We start from the raw sequence: 12,571 nt of genomic DNA, 5'->3' as shown, positions 1-12,571 counted from the left end.
TTGTTCTGAAGATTAAAGGTAAATCTGTATGTTAGAAATAAGAGTATCAGACCTCTTAAATTATTAATATAGTGATGTCAATACCAAAGCTACTAAAAAATGGATGTCATAAAAATATACAGATTTTTCAACCTGCCAGACCTCATCAGGTCGTGTGAGTGAGCCCTAAAGCATAGTAATGGGAAAATCCAAGACCGCCGAAAAATTGGATATCGACTGCCTACTTATCCTATGTACATTCAGAGTGGTTATTAGTTCATGTCATCATAAATCACTTGATAATTTATGTTATCATACTTCGCCTGCCCCTAGAGGCTTAATGCCGTACGTACGCAATATTCGAACTGCTACTTGCACAGAAAACAAATTATAAGATAAAGAATCTACAAAAGTCAATTTTGGGAAACCATAAATTGATCGTGTCTTCTCCGGAATTAAAACGACTTTCGTTTTTAAAATGAAATTACAGTTTTTTGTTATTTTCTTGGAGAGGTTATCGTATTCTGGAACAATAACCTAGATAATTTCAGTTAACAGTGTTTGCAACTATGTTACCACATCAAGTGAGTATTGTTAAAAGAATTGGACTTGAACCCCAATTATAAAATTTAATAATAATAATAATAGTTTATTTGCTCTACAGAAACAATTTCCAATTACAGAGCAAAATACAATACAGATAATATAAAAAAAAGTAAAAGAATACAAAATAAATACAAAATACAAATACAAATAGTACAAGCAAAAAAAATACAAAAATAAATAAATTTACAATACTAATTGCCATAATCAATATCAAAGTTAAAATTCTTCGTAGATGGCCTTCTTAAGTTCCTTTATTGAACAGCTGAGAATATCACATTTAAATATTATTACTATTATTATTTATTAAAAAAGTTGAAAAAAGAGTAACTCAGTTTGAAAAACAGAAGTCGTCTTCATTTCAATCTCAAAAATTAACGTAAATCATTATACTTTATTAATTTACGAACATTAAAAGATTAATTTTTGCGATTGATAAGTGTCACTACAAAAAAAAATTCACATGATAAAAATTACAAAGAACCGCGCTAAATGTATCAAATATTGTTTATATATTCTATAGCGTTAAAATTTTACAGATCTAAATGTTTGAATTTGTGTATGGTAATGGAAATTGGTATCCGACTACTCAGTAACTAATCTGATAATTCAGCCATTCTAATGTAAAGAGAACATTAAATTCAGTGTCATTTCTCCCAGAGCTTTATCGACTAAAAACAGCTCTCTTTGGGGTATTGATTCTGTAAGAATTAAGACGATTGTTTAGTCTATAGGATGTTTTAAAACGTTTTTTGAGAGCATGGTTTACCATCAAATGTTTTTTTTTCTTATTTTTTGTTACCGCCGTTAATTTGAACTTTTCTGTTTTACTCATTTTTCTTTTTTGTCCTTTCTAATGTTTATACATTGTATGTTTTTTCGTTTTGTTATTAATAAGTTTGTTTGTTTTTCAGTTTTTAATACGTATTCTATGATCACTTTTACCTTTCGGTATCTTTAATTAAAATAAAGTGCTTAATTAGTGACTTTCGCTTAGTGGTGTAAGTTTATGGTGTATAATAGTTTTCTAGCACCCCATGTATGCTCTGCATTCAATATCGTAGAGTGAAAATTCTTGTCACCACTTTCGATTTTCTCACTAAATGTTATCCTGCTGAGTACGTTGCGTTATACAAAACGAATAGGTTTTTTAAATGTATATGTATAGTCACTATCGAGTGCACATGTAAACAAAGCACCGCCATTGTGTCGTGAATACAGTTGTCACCTTTTCAATTAAAACATTTCGGTTGTTACAAGCCGGGAATTCAACCGGAAAAGAAACCATACACAAGACGTCTAGTGTAGAAAAACAACACTGCTCAGTCATCTTCCGGTTTCATACTTTCTACAATCGAGTCCGATTTTATAGCCGTCTGTACTATATCACATTAGAACATTATTTTCTTGCTTGCGTTGCATATCTTGAAAATCAGCCTCGAGGGAAGTCCGATCCATTATGACGAAACAATTTATATCATGGACCCTCATTCGGGACTTATGCAAATGACGGCACCCCGCATAATCTATGTAGATTTATTGAACGCATTAGCCGAAAATGGAAAAAGGGTGCTGGTTTCACGATAATTGGATGTAATTGGACGAGGATGGTTTCGCATAGTTTCAGAGTTGAATGTCTTCACCTCCAGGCAACAACAGTTAGTTCTTTCAGAGTAGTTACAATAAGAAAGTTGCTCGGCCATTTTACACAATCGTATCAAATTTATTCATCTCCACATATTCTCAGCTTTCGAACGAGACATCCCATACCAAAATTGTTAACTATATTATATTTAGGCATAAAAACAAGTTTAAACCATCTAATGCTGCACAAAAGAATTTTGATTGAATTTTTTGCGCCCGTCATATGTAGGCAATTTGTGTTTTGTGGACCATGTCGGTCAATTACCGTTTTTATTTTGTTACCGAGTGGTGATTTAGTAATGGCGACGTGGCCGCCATGATGAGGGTGTTTTGTAAAGGTGATTCAGTTGTATTTTTGAACGATAGGGGAAATACGGCATTTATTTTTGCTGCATCTGTGCTCACGAAGAGGAGATTTTACGTGACTCATTCTGACTATGTTTAGATACCGACTACCCTGAGGATTTCCTTTCCTCTTCTCCTTTGTTAAACACAAGACAACAAAGAATACGCGATAAATTTTATTAATAGGCGGCTGTTTCGACTGTAAAATTCCCCTAGATTTACTAACAATAATAATAGTAATATTAACGACGGCTATCAAACTGTAGGTGACGTAGAACTTATTACTTAGTGTATTACGTAGTTTGTTCAAATGTCTGTCTTCTGGAGAGACAAGAGCGAGTGTAGTTCGCGACACGTCAGTTATCGTACGTATGATTACTAGTGATAGTCCGTGTATGTATAATAATTTTTAACAGCTTATAATTAGACTTATTATTAACACAACTATGACGTCTACAAACGTCCAATATCAGACAAGGAACGTCGGTAACTCAAGTGTCTAATATAACTTATCAGTATCCAATCTAACGAGTAAACCGTCTGTCTGAACCAGGCGGGAAAAATTTAAACTTTATAAACGATTGATTTATTCCGCGTACAGTGTTTTTCGTGAAAACATTCCACAATTGATGGTACCTTCTAGTAGTGGAATATTTATAACATCAACAACACTAATTATAAAATGATAATAACAAATCAATTACGTTTTGCACCAGGAACGAACCTTATTAGCGGTGGTGTCTGCGTGGGCGCCATTCCCCATTGTTTAAAAAAATCTTTGACGTCTGCGTCTATTTAAAATTTTCTCTCCTGTTGTAAATAACTCAACATCACACGACTCTTCTAGCGTTCGTTCTAGCTTGTTGGCGCCTTTTTGTTGGCGGTAAATACTGGAAAAGAGGATGTGAACATAATGATTTTACTAAAACGATAAAAACTGCTGTGTTCCGAAATGACCACAACAATTCCCCTAACCTAACTTCAGCACGTGATTTAAACCACGCCCACTTTGACGTCCACTATCAAAAATTGTCATTTTTAGGTGTGTCCGTGTCAAGTGAAGGTCGCTACGCTTGACTCGGCTTTGTCGATGCAATTTTCAACAAGAGTAATTGTCTCGATTATATGATGACGGGACACTATTGCAAATTAGTTCAATAACCTTTAACGTATTTGTTTCGATTATTACGAATTACCATAACATCGTGCAGTATGTACAAACAAGGACCTAAGGAGTTGTGATTTTGTAATTATTATGATTTGCGTGGATGAAGTCGGTAATGGTCGCTAGCGCGCCGTTGCTTCCCTAATACATTTTAGGTGTGAAGTGTGAACTTGACCTCCACGAGTTCAAAAGTAATCACTTTTGACTTGCATTAATGGTTCGTTAGTGCTTTTCACCTTTCAACAATCGCTTGTCTTTTAATTAATGGTGACTCACACTTTTAAGAGTGATTGAGTTTATCAGCACAATATCTAAATGTGGTTATGAAAGGAAAGGCTTTTAACTGTCTTCGGGCTCTTCTGGTATTCTACCAATTTGCGTGATTTACTCACTTAAACAAGAAAGAGTTCCAAAGTGATAGTAACGTAGCATAATTAATTTACCTCAAATAAATTACAAACGCGCATTTCGAACATAGCATTTTAATATATATATTAAAATGGCGGTGCCACAGTCACATTTTGGAAAGCTGTATGACATTCGATATATTCGTCCGAGTGCAGTATTAATGTAGAGCGGAAATATGGGATCATAAGAAATATTGTGCAGGAAGTCGAGCTAAAATATACAGTGAACAGTAAAAGGAGATTACTAGACGCGACAATAAGACAACAAAAGTGGAGTTCAGAAGAAATTTGACATCTAGTGCGGTGAGGGAGCGAGCGGAGCTCGCGACCCCCTTTTATAACTGTAGGAAATTCGTAAATTATTTCATTAAGCTAAAAGCTGAATAGCATAACGTAGTTCTGCGACAATTTACAAGTTTAGATGTATTAATTGTTGGTTTGTGTTCCTCGTAGAGTGACCGGTTTGTGTAGTTTGATGAGGGTTTGTAAATTTTCGTCGAGTACAATCCCCTCAAACGCAAACTCATTAAAAGTTACAAAGTAATTCGGTGCCGGCACTACACTCTATTAATGACATAAACAACCAAAAAACGCTTCTATCGAGATAACTTTGAGAAAAAATGACCTTACAGCTGATCTCCTGCAATACGATAAAGCAAGAAGAATAATTTGGTCTAAAAATACACCGCTCCATAGACAAACATCAGCTGTGTATTTATAAATCATTTCGAACAGTTGATCTCATATTGTTTTAGCACTGCCATTGATCAAATTTAAAAGAAGAAAATGTTTTTTTAATTCAGTAATTTATTAAAGTTGTTCAAATTAGTGTCAGCAACAATTTGGATGGATCGTCGTTTTAATAAAATGAAATCACGATTGAATTATATGAAATCCCTTACATGCGTAATTAAATCGTTAAATTGAGCTGACCTCACCGTGGTTAAATGTGTTGTGATCCAAGTCCTTGACTTTTGGTACATTTTAATTTGAGTTGATGAGATGCAGCCTAGCAAGTTCTTCCTTTGCATATATCTAATTTGCCTTGTGGAAACCAAGGGTCACTATTAATGACTAGTCACTGTTAATTTAATTCAAGTTAATTTGACAGAATGTCGCATTTTAACTGTCAAATTTGACAAAAACGCAAATTGTAATTAAAGCGATGCGATGGGTCGGGAATGACGAAGTTACTGTTCCTTAATTGTCTTTCTGCTAATAACATCTGAACAGTTGATTATTTATAATTGTGATGGACGACAAATTGTTCGCTTTAATTAACGAGGAATTTCCGCTTAAATCTCTTTCCCCAATTTAAGTAGTTACAGCGAAATTGGAAAAGTTGGACGACGCTATTGGCAGGTGCGAAAAGCACATGTTTCCTGTCAATTGGCTGCTAATTACTCCTGCTTTGATAAAAAATCAACTAGAAGGGGAAAGGTATATCACATTAATGATTACATATCATGAAAAAGGGAACGCAAAATTTGCATTCCTGTTCAAGTGCGCTAACCAAAGATAACAACTTATCTAAAAAAAAAGTTATAAATGGAATGAACCTGTAAATTGATTCTGACAATCAACCTGTTTGGGAGTTGTTAAGTGGTTGAAGATTGTTGTTTTAGGTAAGGTTATAATTACCATGTGATCGGGCAAATCTGACAGCGTAATCCTTTTGTCAAAGTGCCTCGAGCGTACATATTTCTTCGGTAGAAAGTTGAAAATCGAAAGTTGTGATACCGGGACGCACTTTTCATGATTCGGAAAGTTCAAGACTTTATACTACAAACTTAAAGCAATTACTCACTGTCCACACTATCGTGCATAGTTTATTTTCTGTACTTCGTCTTTTTGACAAATTTTATATATAAAACGGTTTACTATAATGCAACTAAAAAATTAAACAAACTTAAATGGCTGACATACGGACATTTTATTTAGGGCAACTAATTTTTCAATTTTTTCAAATTAGTACAATAATTTTTATATTCTTAGTATTTACTTTGGTCGTTACAAAATAATAAATATAAGACAGAACGTCCCTAGCTTCTGAAATACAGACGAAGAAATACACATTCTTCTTCACATCTTACATATAAAATTAGATTTTGCGAATTTTATTTTTTTTATGACAACCCCTATAGGTTAAAATTAAATGGGCTGTACAGGCAAATAAAGCATGCAATTTACCATGCTTCTGATAACCTTAAAACGCTTGCAAGATTTTAGAACTATCAGTTTTGAAGTTTCAAAGTTAAATTGCACAATGTTGTTATACAATTTTGATCTTTTTCCGAAAAATCTGTACGTCAAGGGTAAAAACTCAACACGGATTCATAAAGCACATTTGCAGGAGTATGTTATTATATAAAAGTTATAGAAGATTTACTGTTGTAAATTTTGGAGTCGGCATTTCTTCTAATGTTGATGAACCACAAGTGTTAGAAATGTCTGTACACGTTTTCAAATCTAGCAATATTAAATTTTCTCCGGTAACAACGCCACCTACTGGTTTATGAAAATCTCCTTAGAGACATCCCAAAAGCATGAATATATTCTGCTAGGTGCTGCTAATTCATGCATTCCAAGAAGGGTTCCTGTTAACCCGTGTTCCGTCTGGATGTAATATTCATATTTACTCCTACACTTGTCAGTGGATTAAACAGCAAATATGCTACACTGTGTGCATAAACAATAAAACTTGTGTGTGGATGTAGGGTTGACAACATGTATACGGTCGTAATTATTTTCTCTCCTCTTCGGAGGCATGAACTAAATTATTGTTAGAACGGTTCTACGTCTGTCGATTAGCACATTTAATTGGTTTTCGATGCCCAAGCTAAGCCCAGCTTTTAAAAGTCTTTGTGGCGGACGCAATAAAGTTAATTTAACTGATCGAAGCTATTTCTTCGTAATCCGCTGGACTAATGAATGGAAGGAATGGATCGATAAATTCTCAATGAAGATGGATGTTCACTAGTAGCCGTGTCTTATCGTTGGAATTATGAATGAAAGTTACATAAGGAACCGATATAAAAATCAAACATTCTTATCAAAAGAAACGAAACAAACACGAAATTTTTTAATCAATTTTAATTAACCCCAACTGTGCCAATAAGAAGGATAATCCAGGTTATCTCGGATTTCACGGATAGCATTTCAATCGACGCTTCAAGGAAATACTAAACTCTCCAGAAATAGCACCCTCCTAATCCTATTTTTAGAATGTTTTGTTTGTGTAGGCTGTTCTAGGGTGTTCTACATCTGAGGAAACATCGCTGATTTGTTCGATCATCCTGATGAAGTTTTCTCAGTCATTAATCTTGCCAACGTTCTCCAACTTTGCAAACATTGTACAGGTGGACAAAGCAGGCACGTTTTCAAAACAAAATTCCGTTCCGAACAATTAGTTTCGACGTAATACAAATAAATTTTCAACAACAAGCTATTTTTCGGGCCCAGATGTTCCTGGACATTGACACCAGGTGCTGGCAAGCGGTTGTCGCATTTTGACTTTTGTGAACACCGCTCGGGACGAATTTTGACAATTGAATTTGCCTTCCAAAAACACTCAGAGTATAATGATGCTATTACAGCACAGGTTACTACAGACATGTTGTGTTTTATATTGTGCTTGGCGTAAAGGATATCGTATGAGTACACAAACAACAAAGTTGTTGTAAAAATCGTTCACTTTTATGGTATTTGAGGAATTTTGACAAGTTTTGTTCGTTATTAGATGCCTATTGTGATGCTGCTCCCTTCTGCATTAGAATCGCGACGATCTGGTGTCGATAATGTCTACATGACATGAAAGCGGTTCTCCTTAACCAACGAGAAAACTTTAACTTCACCCTGTGACATTTCAATAGCACATTGTTTCCTCACTCGCCTGCACTGCATTTACAACGCAGTCTCCCGCTAATGAGTGGAAAAAATCAATAAAGTGGTAGTAAAAACCGTTGTAATGTTGTAATTAACAAACCACAAGTTATCCGAACTCCATTCAAACCGTCTACGCTATAGACTAATTTTGCGGAGCTTGAAGTAGGATTATTACGTTTATGGGCAATTTCGGGCAAGAGTAATAATTTTAAAATAGTTTGTATTCATTTAGTGATTTAATCCATCATAATGCTGCATGTTGCGTGCTAGAAGATAACTTGCATCACCTGATGTCGAAAGTGATGTTATAATAACAGGCGCTCTTGAAAATGGCGGACCACAAAAAAAGTATTCTGGAACTCAGGATAAAACCAAGTGTATAATTATGACCTCTGTTGAAACGGTGGATTAAATATTTATAAGAGGTTTTGTTTTTCGAATGTGTGTTCCATCTCTCGGTTAAGATTCCATTCGCTATTGTTGAGTTCTTTGGTCTTCGATTCAGCGAAACCGATACAGGTGGTTGAAAGGTATGCATTTTTGCTCTCGAAATGTGTATGGGTTAATTTTTGAATACATTAATCAGAGATCTTAAATTGAAAGCTGATAGGAGTGGAAGCACGGACTCAAGATAAAGTATTAGTGATTGTTCAAAGTTTCAAAGTTATGACAATATTAGGAGGCTTACAATTCGGTCTTTGTTATATGTGCACGCTCGGTTGGTGTTTGGCGGCTTATATTTTATTTTTAATAAAATGAAATTTTACCGTTTAACCTTGTTTGTTCCATCTCGCCGAACACAAAAGTAACAGTTATTTACAGTACAACGTCGTCAAATTTTCCGACAATACTGAAGCCAGAGTTTATACAAGTGTCACGTTTTTCCGTCTCAACAAATTTCTATCATTCCGGTTGCTTGAAACGAACGCTTCTAGTAATCACCTGGACGAAACTACAGTAGCGTCCGGTTATAATGAACTCAAAAAATGTAACAAAACTAGTTCATTATATCCGAAGTTCACTATTAACGGAAAAATAAAAACTGCGTTTGTTTAAATTCAATTTACTTCAATTCTACGTTGGGAACAATTCAAAAAATATTTCTTGGTTTATAAACTAAAAATAAAAAAAAACATAGCTATTTATGTAATTACATATAACAAGACGTCACATAAACACAAGTCTACTTGACAAAATCAGTTATTTTTGTCTGTACATATCTATTAGAAAAGTGAATGTCACTAATATAGCGTTCGAGGTTGCAAAAGCTGTTCCATATAGGCTCCGGAACAGTGCGCGATTCTAAAAAGTTGCGAGTCTCTGCCATTTTTTGCGCCATTTCATTAAGAGAAGGAACATAAACATCAACATCTTCATCAGACTCATTTTCCTCACCCTCGGCCTCGTCACTTGTTGCCATGACTGATGTCACTGATTCTATAATCTGCTCGTCAGTTAGTCTTTCTGTTACCGTTATGTCGTTATCAATTTCCACATATTCTTCAAAATTAAATTCCCCGATTTTCTCTTGCACTGCAATTTCAATTGCATTATCCACATCTGTGAAAATAAGTCCAGGATCATCTTCATGTTTTTTTAACCATTCTGTTAGGGGAAGCTCATCGTCTGCATCAAATTCAGCACTTTTTTCAGAAAATCCTCCATGCTTGAAACAGTTTGCTATTGTATCTTTGCTAACCTTTTGCCAAGCCATGTGAATAAAATTTACAGCATCTAAAATGCTAACTGAAAATGTTTTTCCGTTGTCCATAGCCTCTATCATCTGCGCGAGTAAAATTTTCCTATAATGGCTCTTTAATGAATGAATTACACCTTGATCCATCGGTTGTAATTTTGAACTCGTATTCGGTGGCATAAAAACTAATTTAATTTGGTTTAGTTTAATCTCAGGGTGAGCTGTACAGTTATCAACTAAAAGTACAATTTTCCTATTTTTTTGTTTTAATTGTTCATGCCATTCAAGCAGTTCATTTGTGAAAATTTCAGAGGTCATCCACGCGTTACGGTTTGATTTGTATTTTACGGGCAATTGTTTATTTTTGAAACATCTAGGATTGGCAGATTTGCCTATAACCAACAATTTCCTTTTTTCTGTTCCAGACATATTGGCAGCTACTAAAACTGTAATCCTCAATTTAGATAACTTTCCTCCAGCACAACTTTCTCCCACAAATTTTAAAGTCTTATCAGGAGTCATTTGATAAAAGAGCCCTGTCTCATCAGCGTTAAAAATGTCTTCACTGTCATAGTTTTTCCGAATATGAGGCCAAACATTAGTTAACCAGTCATTAACAACATTCAAATCTACTGCTGCAGACTCACCCACAATTTTTCCTGTTCGGATATTATGTCTTCTTTTAAAACGTTCAATCCAACTTTTAGAACACTTGAAGTCTTTGTTTTCGATTTTACTACCCATTTCATTAGCTTTTTCTTGTAGAATAATACCACTTACAGGAACGTTTTCTTGTCTTTTTTGTGTAAACCACTTAAGAAGCCCTTGATCCATTTCATGGTGCTTTGATTTTCTCATTTTTTTACACGTAGAATTTCCCTGACCATACGCTGATAAAATGGCTTCTCTTTGCTTCCATATCATAGAAACAGTGGATTTTATCAAGTTCATTTCCTGGCTAACATCGCGTTGTTTAACACCACTTTGTATTTTTTGTATAATATCATACTTGTCCTTTAAGGTTAGAGCTTTACGTTTTTGTTTTTCCATTTCGAACAATGTTATTACACAAGTAAGTACTTATGTAGCGCTACTTCGACACAGTGACCAAGAATCGACTGGCACAGAAAGCAAGTTGGTGGGGAAATGCGTAGCGCGTAAATCAGGGAATCCCCGAAAAGTTCATTATAAACGGAAAACTGCACTTTATTTTGAATAATATTTAGTTCATTTTATCCGAAAGTTCATTACAAGCGGATTCAGTGGTTCATTATAACCGAAAAAAAATACATTAGATATATGGAAAAAATTTCGTTACTTGAAATACAGTACACTATAGCCGGAAGTTCATTACAAGCGGGTTCATTATAACCGGACAATACTGTATAATTACTACCAGATCAATGCCAACGCATGAGTTAGAAGTATATTTACGTAAATTATGCTACTGGCTTAATGGTTCCCGTATTTATGTTTATTTTAGAAAAATCAACAGGTGTTTTCCTGGTGGGTTAGATAATCAAATCGTGGAAGTTCAAAGATCATGTAATGAAAAATCTATAGTTGGAGGAAAAGTTTTGTTTTGTAACTTTTCCCCAACAGTGATTCATGTTGTTGAAACAATAAAGATTTTATGTTATGAAGTTGGCGCGTTTAAACACGATTTTAGTTTGATTAGACAAGGAAAGTCGATTTTGACTCATGTATTGCGGGTGTTGTGGTTGTAACGTTTGTAGCTGTGTGTTTTTACCTTGTTGTTTTGAACATTAATCAAATTTTAAGTGTTCGTCAAATCACTTTGCACAAATAGTACTTACTTGACGAAGGGTTTTGCTGAAAAAAATTCAGCAATAAGTAAAATGTTGCAATTAAAAATAAACATAATGACTAATTTGATATAAAAATTATCTAATCAACCCAAGATCATCGATGAGTAGAAAAGAGATGAACAATTTTAATCGTTTTGCAAATTTGAAAACTGTTTTAAAGTGTGTGATGAGTTCGGCACTTGAGCCAGTTGGCGACAAATTATCAGTTTATTTTGACTTATAAGATTAAAGGAGGATGTGTACTATGTAATCTGAAACATTTTTATTTAATCGACAAACTAGAAAAGCAAACATTCATTTTTGACTGTCGTTTGCATGCTCATTTTGAAATCAGTAGTGCCAACTGTAATGTGTTTTTTGCGGCTTTGGGGTTATAACGTAACTCCTCGCTGCCATAATTTTCTTAATTACGTGGAACCTCCTTCGTAAAACCGGAAATTTAATTCAGCATTCATTGCATTGAAAACTAGGTTCAAAGAACGGCCGTTTTCAAAAGAACAAAGACTTCTAAACTTCTAAAAATGCGGACGCTCATCATCGCAAGTTCAAGCGAAAAATATCAAAGAAGTACGACAGTACTACGAATAGCAAATCTATCTAACATGTTCTAGATTTGCTTTCTTTTTCTTATTTGGGGTCAGTGGCCGTAACACATTTCTATTACGCCAAGCTAATTCATTTCCTAATAAGTACAATAACAAAAACCAAAAACGGCTTTGTTGCAGTTTATATACCGTTAAATTTGAATTAATCACAGCCACTGCAATTACAGTATCAACGTTAGTCTAATCGAAAACGGAATTTCGTTGTGAGTTGATAAAAATCCGTGTTAATGTTATCGTCGTTTTGATGTCCTTTGTTGCTTGTTAATTGCACAAGAACAGCTTTGATGTAAAGACGAGTTCAGAGATTATCTCTAGAACTTTCATAACTTACAGTGTGACACTGTAGCAGCTTGCTTTTAATTAAGTGAGAAATTAGACATTAATATTAAAATTACCACAATACAAACGCACAC

At 34.5% G+C, this 12,571-nt stretch overlaps 1 protein-coding gene across 1 annotated transcript in view; it reads left to right on the top strand.

The window, feature by feature from the left end:
• The window catches only part of LOC135141283 (SLIT-ROBO Rho GTPase-activating protein 1-like), a 33,166-nt gene that overhangs the window by 10,308 nt on the left and 10,287 nt on the right, over nt 1–12,571 (top strand). The gene's annotated exons all lie outside the window — the stretch shown is intronic.

Source organism: Zophobas morio, unplaced genomic scaffold (assembly GCF_036711695.1).
Source record: "Zophobas morio isolate AGI-343-1 ecotype UQ-CSIRO unplaced genomic scaffold, CSIRO_AGI_Zmor_V1 ptg000044l, whole genome shotgun sequence".
In the NCBI taxonomy this organism is placed as follows: Eukaryota; Metazoa; Arthropoda; class Insecta; order Coleoptera; family Tenebrionidae; genus Zophobas; species Zophobas morio.
Note: the sequence above shows the minus strand (reverse complement) of the source record. Positions and strands in the feature narration are given on the sequence as shown.